Below are 12500 nucleotides of genomic sequence, written 5' to 3' on the forward strand. Positions count from 1 at the left end.
GAAAGTCATCTGACACGATTTGAAAGTAAAATGTTGTGCATTGAAAGTAACCAAAGCTCTTTTTACTTTGAGTGGACATCATTTTCTTTCAAATGAATTTGATATTTTGCTGAATGTACAAAACTTTCTTACAAATTTGACATTCAAAATGCATTTGTAATTAATAAATGCTACTTAGTATGGCTGCTGAGATTCCTGGGCTCAGTCTCAAGTAGAGGAGGAGAATGACGGATAGAGAAAGAGAGAACCGGCAGGCATCCTGAAGATTTTGATGTGCCAGTTCCTGACTCACCCTGAGCAACACTGGTTTCAAGCTTTTAGTAAATTTTCTGAAAAATAAAACAACCATGTGGTCATAGTCGGCAGGATTTGAACCTGCGCGGGGAGACCCCAATGGATTTCTAGTCTATCGCCTTAACCACTCGGCCACGACTACCTCTCATGCAATGTGATGTTTTCACAAAAGTTTCTCTATGGGTTGAGCTACTTCATTTCAGGCTGTGAGGATGACTGAAGTAATATTGTATCAGAGATGATTTCCATGGGAAGTTAATCCTGACCACAGTGACCTGCGTTAATGATTTTTAAAATATAACTTGGGGAATGCTTTATACTTGGTATAGTTTTGGGTTTGTAAATTGTCAGTACTGACATCTAAGTTTATCAAAGGCGTCATTCTTCGAACCAGAATTGAACCAGCGACCTAAGGATTTCTGTACCAATCTCCTCTACAGTCCTCCGCTCTACCAGCTGAGCTATCGAAGGATTCCAAGAACGTACAACTGTGATATTACGTGCTATTAAAATGATTGAGTGTTAATTTTAAACATTATCATTTTTCCAAGCAAAATGAAAAATGATTTGACTACACAAAAGAGATTCAACTACTTATTCCTGTGTTGCTTTATCACACAAATTGCCATGTTTAATCATTTGGAAAATATCACTAATAGTTTGACTTATATTTGTGCAATTACTATCAACTGGCTACAGAGCTAGTTTGGAAAGCACTTTCAATAGATTTTTTTTTTTTTTTTGCAAATTGATTTTTATTGATAATTTCAAAAATGTAAACAACAGGTAGTCGTAACCGAGATACAACATCAAAAAGAACCCGGAGATGTGAGCATTAACAGGATCCGTAGGGGGAATGCTGCATTTCGACTAACATATTGCGTCTCCAAAAACAGATCTAGAGTTGCAACTACTCAGATATGTAAAAAAGAAGAAAATAGAAGAGGGAGAGGAAAGATAAAGAACAAGAGAAAAAGAGCCCAGAGAAAAGGAGTAGAATTACTCCCAAGAAAGGGGAGGAGGGGAAAGGGTATCCCAAGGAAAAAGATTTAGAGCAACAAAAAAAAAGGGGGGGGGGTTCTCTCCTCCCAACTCATGGAACCCTGCTACATCAATAGCAGGGGACTACTTAAATGTAATAAAAAATGAGGTTTTATCCTCAAAGGGAAGATTTATAATGGATTGTCTCTTTGTATTCGAGCCAAGGGCTCCAAGTGGCATTAAAGGATGTGTTTCTCACTTCTAGAGACGCAATGAAGTCCTCCATTGCCATATAATGATCTAGGCAGGCGTTCCACTCCTTCATAGTAAGAATCACTGTAGATTTCCAGTGTACTGGAATAATTGCCTTGTAGGCACTTAAAATATGTCGTAATAGTGATTTCTTAAGTCGATGTCTGGGTGTACGAGTAAGATTTAATAGCCAAAAACTAGAACAACAGGGTAGATCTTCGCCTAGAATAATGTTAGTTGTCTCCACCACTTTGTTCCAATATGGTTGAAGAAGAGAGCATTCCCACCATATATGTAGGGGGGTACCCACGGCTGTCCTACATCGCCAACATGTGTTGGGTACTCCGGGGTAGATTTTCGCAAGGAGATTTGGGCATCTATACCACCTTGTGAGTACTTTGTAGTGAGTCTCCAGGGCCAAAACATTGGTAGTTAGGGAAAAAGTATTATTATAGATATCTTCCCAATCATCTGTAGTAACTAAACCCGCGAGATCTAGTTCCCAATCCCTGACATACTTAGGTTGGGAAGAAAATCTGTGGTCTATTATCCATTTATAAAACGTAGATAGAGTGTGTCTGGGATATGATTGGGAGAGACACAGCCGTTCGAACAAAGTCATAGCCCGTTCACCCCCCCCCCCAGAAGAGCAAAAAGTCATTAGGTAATGTTTAATTTGGAGATACCTCCATATTTCTTTGTTAGGTAGATTCCATTTAGTCTGCAATTCGGGGAAGGGTATCACGCCAGACGCATCCAGCAGCTGATCTACTCTCAGGATGCCTCTTTCTCGCCATAAACAAAACGACAGGGAGTGGCAACCTGGGGGAAACTCAGGATTCCCAAACAATGGTAAAAGTGGAGAAGGGGGCGCGGAAACGTGGGGAATGGTACGTAGAAGACGCCAGCTCAGAAATAGAGGGCCAGCCAGTGGATGCATTACCCGGGGGACTTTAGAGAGCCAAGGGGAATCCGAGCTAAGGGAGGGAAGAGAGGCCAATTCGATATCTACCCACTGTTTCCTATGGAGTTTGCGGCTCCACTCCATTACTCTCGTAAGGAGTACTGCTTGGTAGTATGAGAAAAAGTGGGGAAGTTGAAGACCTCCTTGGTGTTTTCGTCTAAAAAGAATGTCATGCTTAAATCGTGGCTTACATCCCGCCCAAACGTAGTCTCTAATCTTACGTTGTAGGGAGGTAAACCATGATCGAGGGATAGCGATGGGCAATGTTTGCAGGAGGTACAGGATTCTGGGTAAGATGTTCATCTTAACTACCCCTATTCTACCTATCCATGAAATTTTTTTCCCACCCCATTTGGTAAGGTCAGATTGGAGTTTGGATAAAAGTGGGGGAAAATTTGAGTGGTAAATCTGAGAAAGATCCCTATGGAGGATCACCCCTAAATATTTTAATTGTGTTGGGTGCCATGCGAAGGGCGAAATGGATTGGAGAACTTGGAGACTCGTCTGATCCAAAGTTAAATTTAATGCCGTGGACTTTTGCAAGTTAATTTTGAAATTGGAGAGAGTGCCAAAACGCTTAAATTCTTTAATGAGATTGGGTACTGAGGTCAAAGGGTTGGATATCACTGCGAGGAGATCGTCCGCAAACAAGGCAAGCTTATATTCTGTCTTTCCCACCTGCAGCCCCGTGATGTTCACGTTCTGACGAATGGCCCTCGCCAGGGCCTCCATGCATAGCACAAAGATAAGCGGTGACAAAGGACAACCCTGACGAGTGCCATTCCGTATCTGAAATGGGTCCGACAGCTCCCCATTTATACGGACACGAGCCGCGGGCCCAGAGTATAGGGCCCTAAGTCTCTGTAGTCCTACTCGGCCCAAGCCCAAGTGTTCCATTACCCCCAACAGAAAATCCCAATCAACTCTATCGAACGCTTTTTCCGCGTCAGTGGAGAGAAGAATAGAAGGAGATTTACAGGTTGAGGCGTAAGAAATTAAATCTAGGACCTTCGTGGTGTTATCTCTAGCCTCACGGCCCGGGACAAACCCCACTTGGTCCGAGTGCACTAGGGACGGAAGGAAGAGTTTTAGGCGATTCGCCATTAATTTGGCGAAGAGCTTTAAATCTACATTTAACAGGGAAATGGGCCTATAGCTGGAACATTGGGCAGGGTCCTTACCCTCCTTAGGGATCACCGTGATGTGTGCAAGCAGAGACTGGGGAGAGAAGGGGGACCGGTCCGAAACCTGATTAAAGGCTCTAAGCATCAGTGGCAACAAAACGTCTCCAAATGTCTTATAATATACCAACGGGATCCCGTCGGGGCCCAGCTCCTGCCATTAGGGGTAGTTTTAATAGCTTCCTCAAGCTCTGAAAGAGTGTAGGGGGCCTCAAGTGATTCAACTTCCTCCGGTGAAAGTGTGGGAAAATTAATTTCCCGTAGGAACTCTGCAATAGAGGCCTTTCGGGAGAGGTCAAGCCCTGCTTCGGTAGAACCTCTGAGGTTATATAACTCGGTGTAATAACTTCGGAAGGCTGCTGCTATCTCTGTCGTGGTACTCTGTGTTGGTCCAGCATGTGTTTTAACTTTGGATATGAAAGATGCTGCCCGTTGGGCCTGGAGTGCCCGTGCCAGCAGCTTCCCAGGTTTATTCCCCCATAGAAAATAGCGACTACGGCATTTCTTCGCCTCCAATTTCAGTCTGTAAGACATAAGTGAGTCTAATTCCTTCCGAGCCAATAATAGAGGCTGAAGGGTATCATCTGACAAAGCGGATTTATGAAGAAGTTCTAGGGCTTGAATTTTTTGAATCAAGGCCACCCGAGCCGCCATGTGTTGTTTTTTCCTTAGAGCACCTAATTGTATGAGTTTGCCCCTTATAACGCACTTATGGGCCTCCCAGACCACCACTTTATAGATCTCAGCAGTGTCGTTCACGTCAATATATTCAGTAATAGCTTCCCTAATCTGCTGTTGGCAATACGGATCCTGAAGGATCAGCTCGTTCAATCTCCATGTGTAAGAATTGAGGCGAGGTGGGGACAAACAAACCCCCAAAGAGACTGGAGCATGATCAGCCCAGGATATGTTACCCACTGCAGAGACCTCAACCAAGTGTAAAAACCTATGAGTGATAAATAAGTAGTCAATCCTAGTGTAAGTGTTGTGCGGGTGTGAGTAGAAAGTGAAGTCATGAGTAGAGGGGTGTTGTACCCTCCATACGTCAATGAGTTGGAAATTATGTAGAATTCTCCGGACCCTACGATGGAGTTTATCAGAGTACCTAGGCGAGGGGTTAGAGGAGTCAAAACGAGGTTCCAGGGACCAATTTAAGTCCCCACCGAAGAGCAAAATTCCGTTAACATGGGGCTGGGCTAGGGTAAGGACCCTTTCTAAAAAGGCCGGCTGTGCCTTATTTGGGGCATAGATGTTAAGAAAGGTGAGAGCCCTATTGGCCACATTGCAATTGAGAAGCAGAGCCCTGCCGGGAATAAGTTGATGACATACTACATCGGCAAGGGTAACATGTTTGGTGAACAATATTGCTACCCCTAGGGTTTTACCTTCAGTATTATTGGAGAAATAACCTGTAGGGAAGTCCCTATTCCTGAGAGAAGGGGCTGCCCCCTCTTTAAAGTGGGTTTCTTGCACAAAGGCAACATCTGCTTTCTCGGCCTTAAGTTCTCGCAGGGCCCTTGACCGTCTCTCAGGAATGTTGAGTCCCCGGGCGTTAATAGAAACCACCTTTATCAGCGCCATATTCTTGGCTTAAAAAAGGGAAAAAAAGGAAAAAATGTAGGATCTAGCCTCCTGAAGATTCCAACAATATGGGGCAGGGGTCGAGCACACGCAAATCCAGCCAGCGCAGGAAGGGAGGAGAGAACCAGAAGGAAAAAAGAGAAAAGAGAAGAAGGGGGCAGAAGAACAGCAGAACAAAAAGACATAACAGTGTAAAACAAGAGAACAAGAAACAAGACACCGCTCCCGGTTGTTCGAGCGATGGAGACAATAGTCCCATCAATCGGACCGGGACCAAACATTGCGGTGCAAACGGGGTAACAAGGAAGGAACGAATCCACCCTCCGACACAAACCACATAAAAAAAATATATATATATTACATTTTTTTAGCGACCACAGGAATGCAAATACAACTGATCAGCATAATGATAACAATACGCGCCCCCAACTAATTTAAAGCAGTATATACTATGGTAGAGATGCGGGGTCATCTCCTTAAACGAGTTATACAATGTTCAGGCCTCTCAAGCTAAAGGCAATTATCAGAGAAAGAAAGAAACAGGGCCTGGGAGGCATTGCGTCTTCCGACTGCATAGAATCTCACTGCGGAAATCCATCCAATAGGTAATGGCCCCCTCCACAGAGTCCCTGCGTGGCGTCACAGCTGTCCATGGGCTGAAAGTTCCCCTGTCATAAGCAAAAGTCACAGATCAGATAGAGGGATACTCAGGTCTACGCAGCCGGTGAGGAAGATGCAGAGGGCGGGGAGGAGCGATTCCACTTTTGCGATGCTGAGGGGGAGCCCACTGTTTGAAAAGGAGGGTCGACCCGTGGGGGTTGAGGGGGGCGGATCCTCGAGCGTACGGATTGCCACTCAGGGGTCTGCACTGGATCAATTGACAGAGTGGAGCAGAAGAGAGCGACATACTCAGGGGTCCGAATCGTGGCCGTCTGACCCTCATTAGTGGCTGTAATGCTGAAGGGAAATCCCCATTTATATTTGATGTTATTCTTACGGAGGATGTCCGTTAAGGGCTTCAATTGACATCTAGATTGTAGGGTGTGACGAGAAAGATCTTGAAAAACCTGAATGGGCGAGCCATTGAAGTCTAAGTCGCCAGAGTTCTGGATTTTTCTAATTATCTCGTCTTTTTGGCTATAGTAGTGTAGGCGACAGATAATATCTCGTGGCCGGTCAGACTGCAGGCCTCTAGGACGCAGCGCCCTGTGTGCTCTGTCGAAGACAATGGGGTCGTTTGGATCGGTCTCCAGGACTGCACCGAAGATTTTGTTTAGGACATCTGGGATGTTTTGTTGGGGTATGTCCTCAGGGATGCTCCTCACCCGCAGGTTGTTTCTGCGTCCCCTATTGTCTAAATCGTCAAGATGGTCGTGTAGGTTCTGAATCTCCTCTGCTTGAAGTTTAATGGTGTCCACCAATACATGATGGAAAGCATTGGATTCCTCTCCAGTAGACTCCAGCGTTTCGATGCGAGAGCCTAGCTGACTAAATTCGGACCGAAGTGTGGACACTTCTGAGTGTACTACGTCCCAAAGCCTACTCTCCAAGGATGTGAAATCTGCCTTGGTGGGCAAGGACTGCAAGAGTTTAAGGACTTTCTGCATATCCTGTTGTCCAGTGGAGCTCAGAGCAGGTGTGATCGCTCTGGATTCGACTTTTGTCCCAGACCCCTCAGAGTGAGCGGGAGAGGTGGGCGTCGACGGGACTGACATGTCCGTGTCTTTTTGGAGATTGAGATATCTTCGAAGGTCCGAGCGGGGGGGAACTTCAGACAGGCGGACTGGGGTTCTTACTCCCTTACGTTTCCTGCGACTCATGAAAGGGCGGCTTTTGAATCCGGAGAGGGTAAACCAATGAAGAGTAGCAGGGAGAGGATTTAAGCGACAGCCTCTTTATGACAGGAACGGAGACATAAGCACAGGATGACTGGACGCCACTAATCCCACGGAGACCACTCCCTCGTTCCCGTTTCAAGCAGTTGGGGACAGATATCTGAAGAGCACTACGCAACAATCATTTAAAAGAGAGGGACAGGTGCAGCTGCGGCTATAGAAACCAGGTTGCATGGTCGTGGAACGCGTATATATCGGATTGGCTGCGAAGCCGTGTCGGGTCCAGCATAAGAGTGTAGGGGTAGCAAGACAAACCCGTGGTCGCTATGCCGGAAGTATGTGTCAGAAGGTGTCAGACATTACTCCTCGAGGTGGCCTCACATGGTGGATGAAGGAAGCATCCACTCCCAGGAAGGTGGGGATAAGTTCACATGGCAGTGCCTACTCCAATAGGCAAGATGTTTTGTTATAATACAAGGAAGTGAGACAACAGCAACAAGGGGGTGAGATTCATCAGGGTCCCACAGTTTCGGTTCTCCTGGTCAGGCAGGGAGAGCGTATTTAGGCAAGGAATCCACTCAGTATTGCCGTCACTATGCGCCATAAAAATATAGGTCACCGAGCCCACTATAACACAGGGTGGGAGTAGTGAGAAGTGGGATAGGGGCAGCTGCAGGCCACTCCAAGGATCACTGTTTCCTCTGACAGAGCCTAGCCCGGGCAGTCAATATACCCCAAAAGCAAAGGGGAGAGGGTTCCCAGCAGCCCCCACTACCTGCAGCACATTAAGAGTAGGTCAGTGTCCCCCCACTGAACCGCAGCTTCCAGTTTATAAAACCTGCCAGACACCAAGATGGCGCCGCCGGGCTCTAATCCTGAGATGCAGCAGCGCTGGTACCTGCACCCCAGCCAGCGGGGGAGAGCTCGTTGGTGGAATCGGTGAGAGTCCCGTCAGTCACAGGGCCCCCCTCTCGCCCGGGCAGTGGAGAGCGGAGGATCTTCAATAGATTTTTTAGTGTAGCCAAACTTACATCAAGATTAGAGATGCTTGAGCCTATAAAACCTTCTACACTCTTTTAAATTTTGCTTGTTTTGTAACACTGGTTTCAAGCTTTTAGTAAATTTTCTGAAAAATAAAACAACCACGTGGTTGTAGTCGGCAGGATTTGAACCTGCGCGGGGAGACCCCAATGGATTTCTAGTCCACTCGGCCACGACTACCTCTCATGCAATGTGATGTTTTCACAAAAGTTTCTCTATGGGTTGAGCTACTTCATTTCAGGCTGTGAGGATGACTGAAGTAATATTGTATCAGAGATGATTTCCATGGGAAGTTAATACTGACCACAGTGACCTGCGTTAATGATTTTTAAAATATAACTTGGAGAATGCTTTATACTTGGTACAGTTTTGGGTTTGTAAAATGTCAGTACTGACATCTAAGTTTATCAAAGGCATTATCCTTCGAGCCGGAATTGAACCAGCGACCTAAGGATTTCTGTACCAATCTCCTCTACAGTGCTCCGCTCTACCAGCTGAGCTATCGAAGGATTCCATGATCGTGCAACTGTGATATTACGTGCTATTAAAATGATTGAGTGTTAATTTTAAACATTATCAACTTTCCAAGCAAAATGAAAAATGATTTGACTACACAAAAGAGATTCAACTACTTATTCCTGTGTTGCTTTATCACACAAATTGTCATGTTTAATCATTTGGAAAATATCACTAATAGTTTGACTTATATTTGTGCAATTACTATCAACTGGCTACAGAGCTAGTTTGGAAAGCACTTTCAATAGATTTTTTAGTGTAGCCAAACTTACATCAAGATTAAAGAAGCTTGAGCCTATCAAACCTTCTACACTCTTTTAAATTTTGCTTGTTTTGTAAACTAATCAAGTGTTCCAGGAATGATGGGGATATTCCATTGTTTGTTCTGATTTGACAATTCATTTTGGACAATGAGCGGCCCTTTTGAGCTAGTGAAGATAATTGTGCTACATGAGAGTATGCACAGACAATTATTTTTCTTTTTTTGCATTAAAGCACAATTTTTAATAAAGGAGAGGTTAATGATATAATAATTAGCACTGAAAGTCATCTGACACGATTTGAAAGTAAAATGTTGTGCATTGAAAGTAACCAAAGCTCTTTTTACTTTGAGTGGACATCATTTTCTTTCAAATGAATTTGATATTTTGCTAAATGTACAAAACTTTCTTACAAATTTGACATTCAAAATGCATTTGTAATTAATAAATGCTACTTAGTATTGCTGCTGAGATTCCTGGGCTCAGTCTCAAGTAGAGGAGGAGAATGACGGATAGAGAAAGAGAAAACAAGCAGGCATCCTAAAGATTTTGATGTGCCAGTTCCTGACTCACCCTGAGCAACACTGGTTTCAAGCTTTTAGTAAATTTTCTGAAAAATAAAACAACCATGTGGTCGTAGTCAGCAGGATTTGAACCTGCGTGGGGAGATCCCAATGTATTTCTAGTCCATCGCCTTAACCACTCGGCCACGACTACCTCTCATGCAATGTGATATTTTCACAAAAGTTTCTCTATGGGTTGAGCTACTTCATTTCAGGCTGTGAGGATGACTGAAGTAATATTGTATCAGAGATGATTTCCATGGGAAGTTAATCCTGACCACAGTGACCTGCGTTAATGATTTTTAAAATATAACTTGGAGAATGCTTTATACTTGGTACAGTTTTGGGTTTGTAAAATGTCAGTACTGACATCTAAGTTTATCAAAAGCATCATCCTTCGAGCCAGAATTGAACCAGCGACCTAATGATTTCTGTACCAATCACCTCTACAGTCCTCCGCTCTACCAGCTGAGCTATCGAAGGATTCCATGATTATACAACTGTGATATTACGTGCTATTAAAATGATTGAGTGTTAATTTTAAACATTATCAACTTTCCAAGCAAAATGAAAAATGATTTGACTACACAAAAGAGATTCAACTACTTATTCCTGTGTTGCTTTATCACACAAATTGTCATGTTTAATCATTTGGAATATATCACTAATAGTTTGACTTATATTTGTGCAATTACTATCAACTGCTAGAGAGCTAGTTTGGAAAGCACTTTCAATAGATTTTTTAGTGTAGCCAAACTTACATCAAGATTAGAGATGCTTGAGCCTATCAAACCTTCTACACTCTTTTAAATTTTGCTTGTTTTGTAAACTAATCAAGTGTTCCAGGAATGATGGGGATATTCCATTGTTTGTTCTGATTTGACAATTCATTTTGGACAAAGGGCCTTTTGAGCTAGTGAAGATAATTGTGCTACATGAGAGTATGCACAGACAATTATTTTTCTTTTTTTGCATTAAAGCACAATTTTTAATAAAGGAGAGGTTAATGATATAATAATTAGCACTGACAGTCATCTGACACGATTTGAAAGAAAAATGTTGTGCATTGAAAGTAACCAAAGCTCTTTTTACTTTGAGTGGACATCATTTTCTTTCAAATGAATTTGATATTTTGCTAAATGTACAAGACTTTCTTACAAATTTGACATTCAAAATGCATTTGTAATTAATAAATGCTACTTAGTATGGCTGCTGAGATTCCTGGGCTCAGTCTCAAGTAGAGGAGGAGAATGACGGATAGAGAAAGAGAGAACAGGCAGGCATCCTAAAGATTTTGATGTGCCAGTTCCTGACTCACCCTGAGCAACACTGGTTTCAAGCTTTTAGTAAATTTTCTGAAAAAAACAACAACCATGTGGTTGTAGTCGGCAGGATTTGAACCTGCGCGGGGAGACCCCAATTGAGTTCTAGTCCTTTGCCTTAACCACTCGGCCATGATTAACTCTCATGCAATGTGATGTTTTCACAAAAGTTTCTCTATGGGTTGAGCTACTTCATTTCAGGCTGTGAGGATGACTGAAGTAATATTGTATCAGAGATGATTTCCATGAGAAGTTAATCCTGACCACAGTGACCTGCGTTAAAGATTTTTAAAATATAACTTGGAGAATGCTTTATACTTGGTATAGTTTTGGGTTTGTAAAATGTCAGTACTGACATCTAAGTTTATCAAAAGCGTCATCCTTCGAGCTGGAATTGAACCAGCAACATAAGGATTTCTGTACCAATCTCCTCTACAGTGCTCCGCTCTACCAGCTGAGCTATCGAAGGATTCCATGAGCGTACCGCTGTGATATTACGTGCTATTAAAATGATTGAGTGTTAATTTTAAACATTATCAACTTTCCAAGCAAAATTAAAAATTATTTGACTACACAAAAGAGATTCAACTACTTATTCCTGTGTTGCTTTATCACACAAATTGTCATGTTTAATCATTTGGAAAATATCACTAATAGTTTGACTTATATTTGTGCAATTACTATCAACTGGCTACAGAGCTAGTTTGGAAAGCACTTTCAATAGATTTTTTAGTGTAGCCAAACTTACATCAAGATTAAAGAAGCTTGAGCCTATCAAACCTTCTACACTCTTTTACATTTTGCTTGTTTTGTAAACTAATCAAGTGTTCCAGGAATGATGGGGATATTCCATTGTTTGTTCTGATTTGACAATTCATTTTGGACAATGAGCGGCCCTTTTGAGCTAGTGAAGATAATTGTGCTACATGAGAGTATGCACAGACAATTATTTTTCTTTTTTTGCATTAAAGCACAATTTTTAATAAAGGAGAGGTTAATGATATAATAATTAGCACTGAAAGTCATCTGACACGATTTGAAAGTAAAATGTTGTGCATTGAAAGTTACCAAAGCTCTTTTTACTTTGAGTGGACATCATTTTCTTTCAAATGAATTTGATATTTTGCTAAATGTACAAAACTTTTTTACAAATTTGACATTCAAAATGCATTTGTAATTAATAAATGCTACTTAGTATTGCTGCTGAGATTCCTGGGCTCAGTCTCAAGTAGAGGAGGAGAATGACGGATAGAGAAAGAGAAAACAGGCAGGCATCCTAAAGATTTTGATGTGCCAGTTCCTGACTCACCCTGAGCAACACTGGTTTCAAGCTTTTAGTAAATTTTCTGAAAAATAAAACAACCATGTGGTCGTAGTCGGCAGGATTTGAACCTGCGTGGGGAGATCCCAATGTATTTCTAGTCCATCGCCTTAACCACTCGGCCACGACTACCTCTCATGCAATGTGATATTTTCACAAAAGTTTCTCTATGGGTTGAGCTACTTCATTTCAGGCTGTGAGGATGACTGAAGTAATATTGTATCAGAGATGATTTCCATGGGAAGTTAATCCTGACCACAGTGACCTGCGTTAATGATTTTTAAAATATAACTTGGAGAATGCTTTATACTTGGTACAGTTTTGGGTTTGTAAAATGTCAGTACTGACATCTAAGTTTATCAAAAGCATCATCCTTCGAGCCAGAATTG

At 42.6% G+C, this 12500-nt stretch overlaps 7 non-coding genes across 7 annotated transcripts; all 7 read right to left on the reverse strand.

The window, feature by feature from the left end:
* Positions 1–354: 354 nt before the first annotated feature.
* Positions 355–436, reverse strand: TRNAS-AGA (transfer RNA serine (anticodon AGA)). Its single transcript has one exon. It is a non-coding gene; the product is annotated as a tRNA-Ser (tRNA).
* A 239-nt stretch (positions 437–675) lies between these two features.
* TRNAY-GUA (transfer RNA tyrosine (anticodon GUA)) lies at positions 676–765 on the reverse strand. Its single transcript is given in 2 exon segments — positions 676–711; positions 729–765. It is a non-coding gene; the product is annotated as a tRNA-Tyr (tRNA).
* Positions 766–8548: 7783 nt separating this feature from the next.
* On the reverse strand, positions 8549–8638 carry TRNAY-GUA (transfer RNA tyrosine (anticodon GUA)). Its single transcript is given in 2 exon segments — positions 8549–8584; positions 8602–8638. It is a non-coding gene; the product is annotated as a tRNA-Tyr (tRNA).
* Positions 8639–9540: 902 nt separating this feature from the next.
* Positions 9541–9622, reverse strand: TRNAS-AGA (transfer RNA serine (anticodon AGA)). Its single transcript has one exon. It is a non-coding gene; the product is annotated as a tRNA-Ser (tRNA).
* A 239-nt stretch (positions 9623–9861) lies between these two features.
* On the reverse strand, positions 9862–9951 carry TRNAY-GUA (transfer RNA tyrosine (anticodon GUA)). The gene is given in 2 exon segments: positions 9862–9897; positions 9915–9951. It is a non-coding gene; the product is annotated as a tRNA-Tyr (tRNA).
* Positions 9952–11169: 1218 nt separating this feature from the next.
* Positions 11170–11259, reverse strand: TRNAY-GUA (transfer RNA tyrosine (anticodon GUA)). The gene is given in 2 exon segments: positions 11170–11205; positions 11223–11259. It is a non-coding gene; the product is annotated as a tRNA-Tyr (tRNA).
* A 902-nt stretch (positions 11260–12161) lies between these two features.
* Positions 12162–12243, reverse strand: TRNAS-AGA (transfer RNA serine (anticodon AGA)). Its single transcript has one exon. It is a non-coding gene; the product is annotated as a tRNA-Ser (tRNA).
* Between the last annotated feature and the right edge of the window lie 257 nt (positions 12244–12500).

Source organism: Pseudophryne corroboree, chromosome 4 (assembly GCF_028390025.1).
Source record: "Pseudophryne corroboree isolate aPseCor3 chromosome 4, aPseCor3.hap2, whole genome shotgun sequence".
In the NCBI taxonomy this organism is placed as follows: Eukaryota; Metazoa; Chordata; class Amphibia; order Anura; family Myobatrachidae; genus Pseudophryne; species Pseudophryne corroboree.